At 40.0% G+C, this 17,046-nt stretch overlaps 1 long non-coding RNA gene across 1 annotated transcript in view; it reads right to left on the reverse strand.

The window, feature by feature from the left end:
* Positions 1–1,036: 1,036 nt before the first annotated feature.
* Positions 1,037–17,046, reverse strand: part of LOC148190452 (uncharacterized) — a 50,625-nt gene continuing 34,615 nt past the window's right edge. The window contains exon 4 of the long non-coding RNA XR_015777058.1: positions 1,037–2,141. This is a non-coding gene — a long non-coding RNA (uncharacterized LOC148190452). The remainder of the gene's footprint in view (positions 2,142–17,046) is intronic.

The following is a 17,046-nucleotide window of genomic DNA, read 5'->3' on the forward strand; positions in this document are numbered from 1 at the left end:
ATGGGGACTTAGTCACTTGTGGAACCAGCTTTATGTGGCCTTGAAAGAACTGGATTTTTTTGGCATTTCACACTGGCTTCTGGATTTTTTTTAGCCCCTGAGGTTGCCGTTTGTTTTTCAAATATTGGACAAAGCAATTTTTTTTTAATTTAATGATGCTTTTAAAGGTCAGTTATTTCAAGTCCTCCCGTCAGAAACACATGCAAATTCAGTATTATTTCAACATTTCAGACAGAGGCATGCAGCTGAGTGGAAGAAATGTGTCTCACTCTCAAGATGCACAAGTCTGCGTCAGCCAACAAACACCCGGAAAAAAGCAGCCGACATTAGCAGAATCATTTTCCCATTTTGTCCAGTTTGACAGGAAAACGACCCAGTGGAAAGCTGTCACTGATGCAGTCACGCTGCATATCGCTAAAGATACGGTGCCCATATAAACAGTGGAAAAACCTGGGTTTATCCACATGCTAAAAACTATCAACACCGGGTATGTGCTACCAAGCCCCAAGTATTCTGCTCAAGTTGCTCTGCCTCATCTGTACAACTGTACATGTGAAAAGATTGCTTAGAGAGCTGGAGGGAATGTCATTTTACTCCACCACAACAGACCGATGGTCCAGTAACTTGAACACAATGAATAACATTATTTGTTAATGTGGAACTAATGTTAATTAGTTAATTAGTTACTAATAACTGCAAAATTGTACAATAGGCAAAACTGACTTGAAGCCCTCTACATTTTTCAGTTTGCCTTTGTTAATTTTTATTGCTAAAACAAAAGAAAAACTTGTTCTGAGTGATTTCTTTGTCATTTGTAGTTTGGTTTTGAGATGGAAAAAAATCAGTTAAACTCATAAATTGACTTTGGTGTGAAGAAATTGCAAATTTGATTTTTTAGGCCATATTGCCCAGCCCTTGGGGCACTGCAGACTCAGGTGCTAATTCTCTGTAGGTTCATTACTACAAGCGACACCTTTCCCATTGTCATCTGATTTTGTTATCATGAAAACATAAATTATAACCACTTCAACTTTATTGCATGTAATATTAAAATGCGATTGTGAGGACAGTGTGTTTCACCATCCCTGCATGCATTCAGGCTCAGACAGTTTACAGTGACATACATGGGCTGTGTCCTCCACAGGAGGAAACTGCTGCTTCCTCCAGGAGCTGATCAAACACTCTTCAACCAACCTGACTCTTCACAGCCCGCCCCACACGTCTGCCTCCAAGGGTTTGTGTGTCTAGTGCCTACTTTACAAACAGGACAGATTTTCCATCCACAGTTTATAAAGCTGGCTGGACCTGACAGAGCACATAACTTGTGAAGAAATTGCCCTCTTTCCTACACAATGGTAACCAAGGTCAGCTTCAAATAGACCACCATCAAAGACATTCAATTCTGCCCGCGCCAGTAAATGACCATCCACAAACTGCTTTCATCATGAGAGGGGGCAATACCTGCAGGGTCACACTGCAGAGTAAGACCAAGATCTAATTCAAAGAGTGGGAATTACACAAGTGCTCAATGATATTTCTCAAGTAGGGCTACAGCTATAGTATGAGGCTGGGAAAAAAATCAAATATATAACTGAAAAAACCGAAATCGAAACCTCTTTTGTTAAAAATCATTGAGCATCCTAAATATAATCTCGAAGATATACAAAATGGTCATTTTGGCATTGAAAAAATCCAGTTTTTCATATATGTAGTGTCTATAAGTGGACACTCATTCAGTATTGTAAAAGATGTACAAAGATTCAGTGCATTGATGCTTGGTGTGGCTGTGAGAAGGCCCTCGGCTGAGAAGAGGGGGCAGTCATCCAGTGATGCGTTACGTGAGATGCTTTTCAAACAGTGGGTGAACTGACCCCTGAAGCCGGGTCACCGCATGATGCCCCAATGTCCAGCGAGGCTCCACCCTCTCCTGTGAGAGAGGCAGTTGGGGCTTCACAATAAGACAATTCATCTCTGTAATGAAGTTGTGTTCCCAGAGAGAGAAAGGCCGGCCGGATGGATGGCTGGCGGTCCATCGACTGGCTCTGAAAGTGGGGGTGGGGTGAAGGTAAAGAGGGAGGGGGTGGAGGGTCCACAGAGGCCAGTGATGTCATTCCGATGGAGGTCGAACCATTTGTTGTCCACTGGTAAAAGAAGAAAGTTTGGAGTGGAGTACGACCTGGATCCAGTGATTTTTAAGGATTCAAAGATTGGGCATTTAAAACGAATGTACCATATAATCACAGACTAGAGCATTTAATGAACTTAAATAACAAAATATACACTGGATATGTCTGTGTCACGTTCTGGAGCAGCTTGTATCTCTGATGTATTTAATTCATTTGTATATGTTTATAAACTCCTCTATTTATTTGTCATTGACTTAAAATAAATTCTTAATGAATCATTTAAATTGTTACCATCTTTGTCTTTATAGATACAGTTAGTGAGAAAGAGAGAGAAGCAGAGAAGCGAGGGCAAACTCCCTCTCTAAATGTTCATTCTGTGATTGATTAGTCAATATTTTCCCCATGTTCACATTGTTCAGATTTCAAAAGAAAAGTTCCAGCATTAGCGGTAGTTTGAAGCAACTCCAGATCCTGATGTAGATTAAAAATTTCTGCTTCTAAAATAAATTAGGTGGATAGTGAGTCTCTGGCAGCAGTTTGTGCTCTTTTGGTGCTTTCTAGTTTTCAGATGTTTTGTATTGTTGGATGGAGCAGGGTCAGGTCTGTGTCCCTTTGCGTGTTGGGAAACATCTGGAAAGCTTATGGGTCACAGCACAATCTCTCATGGTGAGATTCTCAATGTCAACGACCTTCACAATCACCTGTTAAAACACTGTGTGTGCCAGCTACTCGATATATACTCGTATTACACCTCAGTGACTCTTATCAGGGCTGAGGCATCACACTTTCACTGGCTGCGGTTTACACATTTTAAATACTTGGGTGGTCCCGATTGCGTGTTCAGAGTGTTTGGCACGTAAATGTGCTATGATTTATAGATACAGAGAGAGTGGGATGGGTAAATGGTAGAAACATGCCAGTGGTGCACTTGCAGTTATCCATGAGCCAATAAACATACAAATCACACATTTTTTGAAAGTTTTTGAGCCAAATTTAAAAAACCTTTGCAGGTTAACAGGTTTTGGCTGTATATGAGTGTGAAGTAAAGAAGCTAGCTAAACTGAACACATTGAGATCTTAAACCTGGATTTTTCAAAAATAGAAATGCCTTTCTAGTAAGTTAATACAATGATTAATAAACTTTTACATTGCTGTTTGACACCCACTTTTTTTTTGAGTTTTGCAAACGGTTGCACCAGCCGTTGTTTGTAATTTTGTAACTTAGCCTTGTTACAATGTAGGTCTGTAGAAATTTAGCTACACAGCACTGAATTTGAATTTAACATCTTACACCGTTTTAGTAGTAAGTAGTAGTAGCTGACGTGTTACAGTTGCTAAATAGGCTTGAAATAGCCCACTTTCAATAGATTTTACAAAAACACCACAATATACCACAACTTACAAAACATTATGCTAATAATATCAGACTAACTGCCAAATTAGTTAGGTTAGCACAACCATATCCATATGCCTAACACATCTCCTCATGCATGCATTGGCCTATTGCCTGGAATGGAATCACGGAGACCGTAGATGACAAACTGGATATCATTTTAGTGGGTTAGAGCAGGACGGTAAAATAAGTCGAGGCCAGCAGAGAACACTGGCACCAACAACAGTAGACAGCACTGCCGTTAAAAGGACAAATGTTTTAACTTTTTGCTGTTATCCACATCCAAATTTACAACCAGATGTTATGTCGCTCCTTCACACAAGACGAAAAACATTACTAGAATCATAGCATAAATAATAAACACAAAATAATTCTATCTAAAAGATCTTAGTCTATCCTTGTAAACAATGTGACAGTACCATTGCAACATATTGTCATACATGTTTTATTTTACTGTCCTGCCGTTCCGTCAGACTGTTTATTTTCTCCATGCTGTCCAGAAGATGTTTTCCATCTGTCGTCTGCTGTCTGCTTGATTCCATGTCAGCGCAGTATAACACATAGTCATACCTACATTCAAAGGCCTACATCAATTGGCCCCTTAAAACTAAAATTTTTAGCAACCCAACCAATTTACACATTACTAAATTCTTTACTAGATAAAACATTTCTCAAGTTTTGATGGTACAACTTAGATAAATCGCTAGTTTGAAACTAAGAACTTCTTTAAAAACAAACTAAGCTAAGTTTCTGCTCATTTTTTCTGGTTGTGTCACAATGAAAATGGCTTCATGTCACTGTGACCACAGCATACTCAAAACTGGCCTTTAGTATCTGTGTTGTTTCTACTTCCCTGTATCTGACTTTGATTCATGATGACTGCGAGTGGACCTCTGACCTTAAAATGGTAGTGCTGCTTAATCCAAGATTAGGCGTGTTTTCTCAGTACGAAGTACAAATCTCCCTCCATCTATCAAAGCAGAAATGCTTTTGAAAAATTGAGAAATGGCTCAGGATAAATCTGTGAGGATAAAAAGATGTTGACGCTGAACCAAAAACGGCAACAAATATGAGAAGGCCATTTGCGCCGTTTTATTTCTGACCTCTCTGGATTTTATGGCCTGCTACTTGGCACAGGAAAACCCAGAAGTTCAAATACAAGTCAGTTGGACTGTCGAGCTTATTCTCACACAAGTTTAGTGGGAATGGGAGGACAACCAGCACCATATTCTCTCTTTTTTTTGTCAGGCTGCTGCACATCCAGACTTTTCTTGCTATGTCAGAATACCTGGCATTTCCACATCCACAATACTGCCTCTGCTAATATCCTCAAAACCCCCATGATGCTTTAATTTGCCGCAGTGTCGTCACATGATCACACACAGATCCACACCTTGCCAGACCCGGTGCCATGCCTCCGTCACTGGTTTGTTTTCTCGAGGTCTCAGGTTGTTCCTCTCAGTTTCATAACAGTTTGAAGTCTTTGCTGTGGAGGAGTTTGCAAGGCTGTAATTGGGAGCAGATGAGGAGGCCCCTGCGTGCCTCCATGGTGATGTCAGACCTGGTGGAGGGAAAAGCATGGCGGGATGGGGGTGGGCGGTAGAGGAGCGGGGGGGTGTGTGCCTTGAGCCAGAATGTCTGAGAGTCGGCCGACTCTCAGCAGGTCTACAGGTGGGCAAACTGGCAGAAACACCGCTGCAAAATACAGCCAAAGAGCTCACACGGATATCAAACGTGGAGAAACTGTTTATAAAAGAAACCCTTCGTGAAACATCTTAAACAAAAAGTTAATAGGATAGATATTTTTCTCACAAATCTCAACTGTGAAAATGAATATCATAGCCTGGTTATCTGGCTCTGAAAAGTGAAGAAAGGGCTTTTTTGTAACACAAGGCATATTAATATGCTGTACAATGTTTTCATCATCCATTATCTAATCAAAGAGGGACTTGTGAAGCCATTTTTCATTTTAAGCATTAGTGTGGCTGCTTTTTGTAGCGCTCTGCTTGTTGAGATTCTGTGATCTAAAATGTAAATTCGTTAAGCACTTTGCTCTTATCCTGGTACACACAAACTGTGCCCACCTAGTGCTGCCCTGACCCATTTCGCTGCATGCAGGACATTTGCATGAAAGGAATGAAACTCGATGCCAAAATAAACATCAATTAAAGCTGTCAAACACCACCAAAAACAGCTGCAGCTTTGAACAGCTCGACCAGCAGGCTTCAAAAGCGAGCCGTCTTTAAAGGACTGCCTCGCATGTACGAAAGGCCAGGCTGGAATTAGCACGGCCTAGGTTAAAACAGAAATTACCTCTGCTAATGAACTGAGGCAAGATCATCTCACTAAGTCCTCCATTAATGTAAAAGATTCTCCCCTCTGTCATTTACCGTTTATTCAAAAGTACAAAAAAAGAAAGGAACCACAGGATTTGGTGGTAGCAATACAGCAATTAATGATGTGATAGTTTTTGGGATGAGATCAGAGTCTAACATAGATAAATCAAAAAGAAAAGGTCACGATTCATGTGATTCAGTTTTGTTTTGTTGGGTTTTTTTCAGCTGTAGAGTAAAAAGAAACAGCTACAGTACAGCTTAAGATGGTATTGACAGATCTGACAGCAGCCGTATTAAACCAATTTTTGGGCCCTATGCATAAACTGTCTCTAGCCCCCTACCCTTTCCTCTTTCTCTTTTGATTCATGTCTCTCTCACACATCTCTTGATTTTTTTTTTAATAAAGAGAGTTTGCTTTCTTCCCTGTTTTTTTTCTTTCTTTCTTTCTTTTTGGGTCCTCAATTTCTCTTTTTTGGGAAAAGAAATGGCAGTCTACATTGGTGCCCCAGCAGCATAAACAGACACTCACTTGGCTCTAGCTGAGTTTAGTGACGGATACTGGTGCAGGGGCGGACTACACTATTTTGCATCTTCAAGGGGTTAGAGGCGCCTCAGAGAGCTTCCACTGTTTTCTTGGTTTTTTTTTAACTAAAAAAAAAACACTCTTGGCTGACAGGTCCTCAGGAAGATAGTTATGAGAAGACTGGTTCTATTAAATAACCCAGTTCATGTTGTTCACCTGCCAGTAGTTAATCTAGTCATGACCAACTCTTTTTGTTCACAATTTTAATTATTACACATGGATAGCTCACCGAATGAGTCTGTCACTAAGTCGCAGCTCTCACTCGCTCTTCGGCTCAGGGTCTGTGTGCAGAACCAACACGTTAACCTTCAACTCAGAGACTCTGAGTGAAACCTTAGGAAGACCTGCAGTGATTTGTCAATACAGGTTTTTGTTGGATTTTAATCTATCATGGCTCCTCTCCTCTTGTCCATTTGCTCATACAGAGCTCACACTGAGTAACTGCCATGGCTCGTTACTGCCTCAGTACCAAACAACTTTTGACTGGACTGTCTGGATTATGTTGTTCCTGAGATCTTGCCTCTTCCACAAAGCTCACACTGGCGGTAAGAGAGGTAAGGGTTGCTGTTGACCCTCAAGAGTTTACAAAAAGTAGACAGGAGATGAAGAAAATCATAAAATGTAAAATCTGTGTTAAATCACAACAGGGATGAAAACAACAGCCCAAAAGAACAATACAGCAAAGCAGATAGCTGTAGTGTTACTATGTAGCTACTTTGAAAAACTAGCTTGCTATACCCTATAAATGTGATTAAAAGTGGAGTAGCTCAGTCTTTCAGGTAGGAAATGCCATCAGAATGAGCTTCTCATTCTATAAATGTAGTTAGAAATTCAGAGGGGTCTTTCTGTCAGGTAAGAAATATTTATCAGAATGACCTACTAATTCTACAAATGTTGTTAAAATTAGAGAAGCTAATTCTGCCAGGTAGGGAATGTCATCAGCATGACTGACTCATTTTATAAATGTACTTAAAAATACAGTAGGTCATTCTTAAAGGTAGGAAATGACCATCATAATGACCTACTAGCCCTATAAATGAGTCAAAAGTACAGTAGCTTATTCTGTAGGGAGGTAGGGAATGTCATCAGAATGACTGACTAACTCTAAAAATGTGGTTAAAAATAGAGTAGGTCAGTCTTACAAGTAGGCAGTATCCATCAGAATCAAAAATCACCTCAAAAAATGTAGTTAAAAGAAGAGTAGCTCATTCTGTCAGGCAGGAAATGTCACCAGAAAAACCCACTAATTCTATAACTGAAGTTAAAATTGAGTAGCTCCTTCTGTTAGGAGATACAATTCTATCAGAATGACCTACTCACTCCATAAATGTAGTTAAAAATAGAGTAGGTCGTTCTGCCAGGCAGGGAAATCTGTCACAATGACCCACTACCTCTGTAAATTTTGATAAAAGCACAGTAGATCATATTGTCAGATATCCATCAGACCTAACCTACTTCCTCTATCAATGTAGTAAGAAGCGCAGTAGCTCATTCTGTCAGGCAGGACATATTGTCAGAATGACCTACTAGTTCTGCAAATGTCACACACACACACACACACACACACACACACACACACACACACACACACATATATATACACACATATATACACACATATATACACATATACATACATATATATACATATATATGTATGCTTTGCCTGATGTGGCAGGTTGGTAGCATATACTAGGCTATGACCTATTATTTACCAAAAAAATGTGGGTGACGAGGGACAAAAGACTATTATACATTACTCCTCATCCTTGGATCAACACAAATGTTTGTATACAATTAATAGGCAATACATTCAGTAGTTGTTAAGATACTTCAGTCTGTTGGACCAAAGTTTTGAGCGACTGACCAAACAACTGGCGTTATCATCCACAAAGACACACATTTGGCACTGAAAGGAAAATAAAACAAGGGATAAACACAGAAACACACATTCCATATGCAAACTTGTAGTTCATTGACTGTAACCATCTGTCTTTGATTCGACCTTTTGAGAAATGTCCCTGTACTGTTTGTACTTTTGTTTATCTGTACCTCCTCCAAATGACAGCTGACAGTGTGCACTCAGCAGTAATTCCCCTCAGAAGTGTACAATAAAACACATCTCACTCTGCACAGTTTACACCATCACATACTGGAGGTGATACTGCGCACATTCATATTCCTAAAGACCAAAATAAACGTTGGATTCTTTGTTGTATTTCATATGAAAAGCAAAGCAAAGGAGGCCCCCAGACATTTCTCCAAACACTGAAAAGGTAAACACATTTTCGCCTTGCTACATGCAGAGCAAAGCACCAGCCAAATTACCAAATTAACACTGAGTCAGTGGAACGTCGGAGGAGAAGAAATAAAAGCTCCGCTCCGCTTTGATCTGACGTCTTTGAGAGGAATCTTCTCGGCAAAATGTTAATCTACCCTCTACATTGCAGATTACCCCCACCCCCCTTCAAAATGTGACTGTTCTCAGATGGTCAAGGTAATTTTGACCCACTTAGGCTGCTTTGATCCGAAACCCCTTTTAACAGATCCTCCATGCAAGAGTTCAAACTGATTTTGTCATTGCCGACCACAGCCCTGTGCTAAGATTCAGAGTCGAAGCTAAAGCTCTTCCAAGCTGCCAGAGTTGCTGACAGCCAGCGGAGTTAAAAGCACTTTCTAATGCTGACGATCAGTGCGAGTGACTTGCTGCTAATGGGTTGCACTCCCACTTTTCTGAGGGGTGGTTTGCATGGGGGGAGGGGGGCTGTCTCATACTTTGGGACAGGAACGCTTCTTTACTTCCTTTCAAGAAAATTATGAAGTTTTCAAATGATCGTGTTTGCTCTTGCATTCATCTAGCTTTTGCAGAGACTTTCTATGGCTCTCCCTTTAAAATCTTTTTTTTACTGTGATTCTGGCTGCTCTGTTCTGAGGTGGTGAATCGGCTCGGATTCGCGGCAGTACCCCACTGTAGTTGTGTGGTGACAGCAGCAAAGCACTGTCACAGCAGCGTCACAGAGAAACAGAAATGTGATTAAAGAATCAGATAACGAGACAGAAACACAAGAGAGTGTGGAGAGACGTGTTCACGGACTCTTCAGAAGTGATCTCAAAGCCTCTTTACTTGGAGACCTGTTCCCTGTCAGCACTGCTCTCCTCTCCAACTTTTTTTTTTTTTTTCAGGAATGTGTGAGCAGTTTACTTAGCTCTGAAACCAGCTTTTGCGCCAGAAGAGCAAAAGCTTTACACTTGCTTACACTGCTGTATGTTGTCATCCCTCATTGCTGATGGATTGGTCACTTTTTCCCACTTAGCTGATATCACTCATGTACCTGTTTCAGCTTACGCACCCATTAAACTTGCTGTGGAAACAAGTCTGGTCGTAGAGTGCTGCTTTGGCATTAGACCCAGCAGTATTATGGAAAATATGTAGATTACGGTGATTTTTCATCATTTGTACATTGTATGAATCCTCTTACAAACATATTATGTCAAATTCTCAAAATGATTTTGAGGCTTGGCTTGCTGGGCTTGTTACAGGGTGTCAATACTTCACAATCAAACTGTCAGTTTGGCAGCAGGTAACACAACATGCAACAAGGGCAAAACACGCTGCAGGTAGAGTTGAAAGGCAGTTTACTTTGTCAAGATCAGGCGTGTGATGGTCAGTAACAGGCAGGCAGGGAGGATCGGGGAAAAACAAACCCAGAAAATCGGCAGGTACACATTTCTAACAAGTAGCCAGAACAGGGAGGGTTTCCCCACAAGCTGAGCTCTTTGTTTGTGGTTGACCTCCACGGCAGCAATAAACATTTTAAAGACTGCAGTCACAAGCTTACTTTTATCCAAGAGACATATTGCTAATTTTATACATATAACTGTAGATTCTGGCTAATCATTAATGGAATTATTTCAGCTGCATTTCCTTGACGATTTGTGGAAAAAAAAAGACTACAAAGAGACAGTGGCAGAACTTTTTAGTGGGTGGGGAAAATCTGTTTGGGTTGGTTGCCTAAATAACGTTTATGAGAAACAAAGATAAAGGCAGGCAGTGTTTGCATGACACTATGGCTTTCGGGGAAGCCCTACTTTTTAGGGTTTCGGGGGTGGGAGGATAATGTACACATGCATGAGCAGATATAAAAAAAAATATGCTACCCTCCCACCCTGGACACAAACTTGAAACACTCCCCTCTGGAAGGTGGGCAGCGGTCCATCAAGACCAAAATCTCATGCCAACAAAACAGTTTCCAATAATCATCATTAACAAGGCCCGGGACCCCCACTCACACAGCTTAAAATATGGACAATGTGCAGGCTTCATCCTTCAAACTTCTTAGCGATGCAACTCCCTTTCCCTCATTAACATTACCAGGTTCCCCATTGACATTAGGTTTAAAGAGGATATACTGCCAACTAGGCACTTTTTGCTCTTCGCTTTTCACTTTGACTTCCACCACTGTCTTGTCGATCGACTGAAGACCCTTGAAATGGAGTAGGGCTTTGAAGCCAATTCAACATATTGGCTTAACCATGTGATAACAATATACCAAGTCCATCACGTGATGCCATGGGGCCCAAAAAGACTTGTCCCTATCTACTTAAATTGTGAAAGACACATCTGTAAATTAGATAATTTCAGCATTAACTGTACGGGGGATGAATTTTTTACATAACTCACATGTTTACATTTTACTGAGGCTTAAAGTTATGTGTAATGAGGACAGGGCTGCTTGAGTGACAGCACAACTCTACCCTGTTGTCCAAATACGGTTACTTATGGCTCCAAAAGACAAAAAGATGGCGACGGACAAAATGCTGAACTCAAGGCTTCAAAACAGAAGTCCACTAACCAGTGGGTTATGTCATGGTATCTTAGCTATTATTCTAGCACCTCTCTCCATCAACCTATGAGAACAAGGGTCCGTGTCCAAAATAAACCAAATTTACTATATAATATTAATTATCACATTTATTGTATTATTTACAATAGTGCACTACATTTACAGTGTGGCATATTATTTGTGTGTAAAATGTATGCCTTGTGTTTTTCTACTATATTAAGCCAAAATACTGTGAAAACAGTCTACAGTGCCCTAAAAATTTCCTACAATGGAGTGAAAAAAGGTGTGCATACAGCACTTTTTGCTAACAAGCCCACAATGTAATGCATGACAAAGATGCATCTGTTAGTCATGCAGCACTACACTTGACTCCTAAGTGCCTAAAATCTCAATTTACTGTGCCACAGTATCTGTAATGAGTGAACAAGGGAGTGATTTTGGGCACAGCTATACATTTGAATGTTAACCAGCCGTAGCAAGTGAAACAAATTCACAGTAAAGTCCGGGAGGTGGCAACTGAGCTCACACTCACACAGCTCAGAGCAGAGGTCTTATCAGGCCATAAAAGTGAAAACACATGGACAATAGCTCTGTAGGGGCTCAAAGAACAAATGTCTACACACTCTGTCCAGTGCTATATTTCATTTGTATTCAACTTTTTGTGAGACAGCCTTCTTCAAAGCAGAAACACGAGTAAACGAAATGAAAGTAAGAAACGTGTAATTAATAACTTAAAAGATAACTGCATTCTAGGTGTGTCAGTTTTCTGTGGTATGGGGCATGCTGCCTCATTAGCATGGCTTACTGAGACCTAAACAGGAATTTAAAAACATTGTATACGATATAGGGCAATATATTGGCAGAAATGGAATATCATTTAATAAGTATGTTTTCTTTTCTGTATAATCACCTGAAAATAAAAATTACTATGTGTCTGTTACCTTAAAATGAGCCGTTTATATACACATGGGGAGCAGGTCCTCATCGACGGAGTCCACCATGTTGCACCACCATGTTTCTAAAGTGGACAAACAAAGTGGGGGGGCTGCAGTGGAAACCCATTTATGGATTTATCCAAGTATACAGTAGTACACCCAGATGTAAAGCATCTTGCTTGTATGCTGCCATTGTTCCCGTTGTTGGTCACTTGTAGTTATTTTCATGTGTCAGATGAACAATAAGATAAACTTGCAGCTTGTAGCAGTTACTTATAAATGTGTTTAAGCCTGCATTATCGACTTCATCTTCAAGTTTCTTCTCACCACCACTGCCTTTAGATTTCTGGTCCGCTTCACAGCCTACTTTCTTACTTTGTGAAATCAACTAAATAAACACTTTCACTTCAAAGGAGTCTGTTAATGAAGCTGTTTATCATAATTTAAATAATCCACACAAAGTAACAGAAGTTATGCTTGGGATTTACTTGGCCCCACTATTCTCAGCTCCGACAAACAAGAACCCAATACAACAACAGCTTGAGTTTTCCCACCACGCTCCCCTGAGTGGGACCTGCACTTTTTCCTTGGGAGTGGAATGTGTCCCAGCTCTCCATGTGGAGAAAGAACAAGGCTTTAAACTTCCACTCAAAAATGCAAGAAATCTGCTAAGACTTTATGTTTTTCCCCTGGGTCACATTTGCACATTTGTGGCTAATGAAAAACCATTTGCTGTGTGTTTCACTGCGCTCTGGAATGAAGCCCTAATGGTAATTAATTGATTCCTAGCACTCTGTGGCAATTACTACAGTTCTTGGGAGAAATGAAAGAGACTGCCAACATGTTCTGCATTAATCGCATAACCTTCATTTGGACACAAAGCAGAATGTGTGATGTTGTACCACAGGGACTGCTAATTTGCAAAAAAAAAAATGTGTTGAGTTGTTATTAAGGGATTTTTTGGCCTTAATAATTCCATCTGCTAATATCAAGACAAAAGAAACAAAGACCAGGGTTCTTTATTTCACTGAGGTTGTTCAATGTTGAAACTCCAAGACAGACTATTGGAGTACAAAGAAGTGTCCGTTTAACATTACTCTTTCATTCAAAAAGAAGAAAAAAAAACTTTAAAAGCTGTTTTATGCTAATGTCAAGCTTAATTGGCATTAGAAAAATTGCTCTGGCATACGGAGGGGCTCCAAGATTAGCCAGAAGAGAAAGAGCAAGATAAAGCCTTCAAAAGGCCTATTTCAGAGGAATTATAGCGTCCTTTGAACATCATCCAAGTTTTAAATACATTAAAAGCCTGTTGGCATACATGTAAATTAAGCGGTACCAAAGTGTTCCAAAGAATTCATGGTAAATCAGACCAGGGGTGTGAGGATAAAATGCAGGGGAAACGTGTCCCAGAGGGAGACGGGGAGGAATCCTGCCATCTCCCACAAGCCTCTCTGCTCGTCCTTTCTTCTCCATGTCCATTCTGCCGCGGGCCAAGTGGCTTAACTTAGATGAAAAGAACAACAGCTAGGAGCTCCCTTGGCAGCAGAGCCCTCACGCTGTCCAAAGTACCAGTGATGGAGCATTGTGTATAGCACATACAAAAGCCTGTTTAGCAGCACTAAGCACAGAGCACCAGGGATTCCTCTTATTCCTCTGGACGGTTGGCCAAACACTGGCACAGCTGGGTCAGGGTAGGTTTGGGTGCAGGAATGTCTAGTCTTCACTGTCCTGTATATCATGTATGGTGAGCAGACAGAAGAGTTGGGTTTTATGTGCGATTGTGGTGCCTCCCAATGTTCCCAATATCCCCTCAATACCATGTTCCAGCAAGTACAGTGAGATCCAAGAGCCAGTAGCATATCAGATCATGCCATACTTAGACATTACAAGAAGTATTTCAAGCTGCACAACTTTCCTTTGTGATTGATACTTAGTAGTGCAACAAAAAGAAAATGTTGTTTTCTGATACAATTAAGGTACCTTTGCATTCCAGATAATTTACTGTTAGTTTAGTGTACTTTTCTGAGTTTGGCCTTTTCTCACATCACAAGAAACTTCTAAGTCAGTTTGAGCTGGGCACGGTCCTTACATTTATCCAAAGGGCCAAAATAAGACAAAGGAGGACCAGGAGTATGCTCTTAGGGTCCCTAGATTTTAAAACAGCATGTATGTAGATATCTTTTTTTTTGTTGTTGTTGATTTTTAACACTCTAATAATTTTCATATCATGCCCTAGTTGGATTGTACCTCTGTGCTCATCTGAGTATTAGAAAACTTAGTTGGACTTTGAGGTGGAACTCTTTGTTTTTATTACATGATTCACATGAACAGACAAGCAGAAAAGGGCACTGAATATATTTAATTTAGTTTTATTATAAACACAGCATAGATAAAAGTCTGTAATTAATTTCTTATGATTGCTGACACTAAGCTGTGTTCCATACTGCTTCACATTGCTTCGATTGATGTAATATGGGCACCGCTCTTAAATGGTTTGCATCCTATCTTACAGAAATACACATTTCTGTCAGCATTGGAAGAATAAACTCATCTTCAGCATTTTTGGAATATGGTGTTCCCCAAGACTCCATCCTGGGTCCTCTATTATTTATAATTTATATTTGTGTGTGTGTGTGTGTGTAACAAATTGGACCCTTGACACCTCGTCAAGGGTCCAATTGCGAATCATAACATCACTCTACATTTTTATGCAGATTATACGTGGTTGTTTCTATCTATTAACACTAATGATAAAATTATTTAAACAAAACTGCAGTTTCTGACAGATATATATCTATATTTTTTTAAAATCATTATGTTTTGTTGTTGTTATCATACTGAAACCAGAAGCCTCTCACAGAGAGGTCATCTCAATTCCACCTTCATGCTAATTTTAGCAAGACAGTAGCAAATGGACAAGGATGTGTGAGTTAAGAAGGAAAGAATTCCCTAAGTGGTGCAAACTACGCTACTATGGCTTGCAGTTAATCTGAAAGTTAAGTGATTTATTTGTGCATTCATCACATATGTTGCAATCAAGTAAATGAATTCATTCAACAACGTATAGAAATAAGGAATGTTTTGATGCTATGCCACATGCCTTTTATATCCCAAGATAAATTAGACTCTACCACTATTGCATGACAACACATCTGGTTTCATTTTATATTATAATTAAGCTTATTGAAAGGAAATTAGCTCCAGCTTGTACAGCACAATATAGAGTTGCAAGATTAGAAGACTACTACTAGTAATGCTTTATGTAAGTGTTTTTTGACCATGAACTGTATATCATTCATTACTTTAATTTAATATTACTAAGTATTCAGTATTGAGTATTACTGAAAGAGTAATGGAATTAAGAAGACACCTATATTCCTACAATTTACTTAAAGATCAAACAAAAACATGCAACAAATGTCAGATCTGGAGATCTGATCTTCAGCCCAGAAGCAGAGTTGCATTCTCTTTTTCTTAGTTATGTTATTTTTACTGGATAGAACAATGACAGAGAGACTGAATATCCATACTTCAGTTCCATCCACTTGATCAACATGGTCAAGTCATCACGTCGCCAAGAGGATTTACATCTTAAGACAAACAGTGACATGAAAGCTCTGAATCCTCAAGAGGCTGAGGCACTTCATTTAAAGTTAAGAAGATTTAGATCAAAAGGTTAGAGAGGGAAAAAAAAATACACTCAAAGGACGACCCTCTGAAAAAAAAAATCGTGGCCTTCACAGTGCTAAGCTGTACAAGTTCACAGCCATGGCAGGACACAGTCTGTTCCTTCACAGACTCAGAGAGATGAAAGGGAAGATTGTCCGCTCGCTTTGATTCAGACTTGGCCAAACGAAGTCTAAAGAATGCCTGGCAAAGTTTGTTTTCTGAAACCTCAAAGTTCTTCAGCACCCACACCCATCCCCTCACCTCCTTCCCCTCCTTCTATTTAAAGCAAGCGGGCAAGGAGAATTTGTACAGTGTTAATTGTTAATTACTTTGGCTTGCTGTGGTGCTTAGCTGTGCACTGGGATTTCATTGTGTTTGTGAGCTCTTTAAGGCCTCAGACCTCATTTTGTTGGAACACATGGTCAGCGAGTCGTCTGCAAACTGTAAACACTTGTCTCTCTTGGAAGAGAAAGGGTGTGCTGCAAATCCATATGTGATAGAGAAAAATAAATGAAAAGCAGAGAGCAGCAGAGAGCTCCTTCATGTGATCTGATGGGATGAACAATATGGGATACAGTGTGACCTAGGGCCCTGTCCACATGGAACATGTTGTTGTAACTTACAGCTGTATGTTTTTTATAAAGAGTTCCTAATGCTTAACCTTTGAACAGTTCACTTGTTGCAGTCACACACTGAAAGAGAATGCCAGATCAATGCTTAGATGCTTAGACTAGTGTCACTAGTCTATTGAAGATGTGTTTGTTTTCATTTCTCGCCAGTGAATATTAAAAATCCTTGAAAATCCACATCCCTCCGAAAACAGATAGATGTGAGAGCACAATCAGTGCTCCAGAAATGTAAAACAATGCATACAATCATATGGGGCAGACAGTATTACATAAAGAAATGAAAAAAATATGAGCTTGTTCATACCTGGTACTAACATGCATCTTCAGCCTGTTCTCATTTGCAAGTTGTCAAATACCACCACTTGGTCAGTAAATTCAGTGTCCGACACCAACGCGAAATGCCGACTTTCACAGCAGTATGATACGCTACTGAGTGGCGTCAGTTTATAATGCGGCCCGAGGGAACTTTTCACGGCAGTATAATACAACGTCAGCTTGAAACGCTGCCGTTAATGACGTAATATAATGCGT

This window comes from Plectropomus leopardus, chromosome 1, assembly GCF_026936395.1.
Source record: "Plectropomus leopardus strain MGB_pleo_1.0 chromosome 1, ASM2693639v1, whole genome shotgun sequence".
NCBI classification, from domain to species: domain Eukaryota; kingdom Metazoa; phylum Chordata; class Actinopteri; order Perciformes; family Serranidae; genus Plectropomus; species Plectropomus leopardus.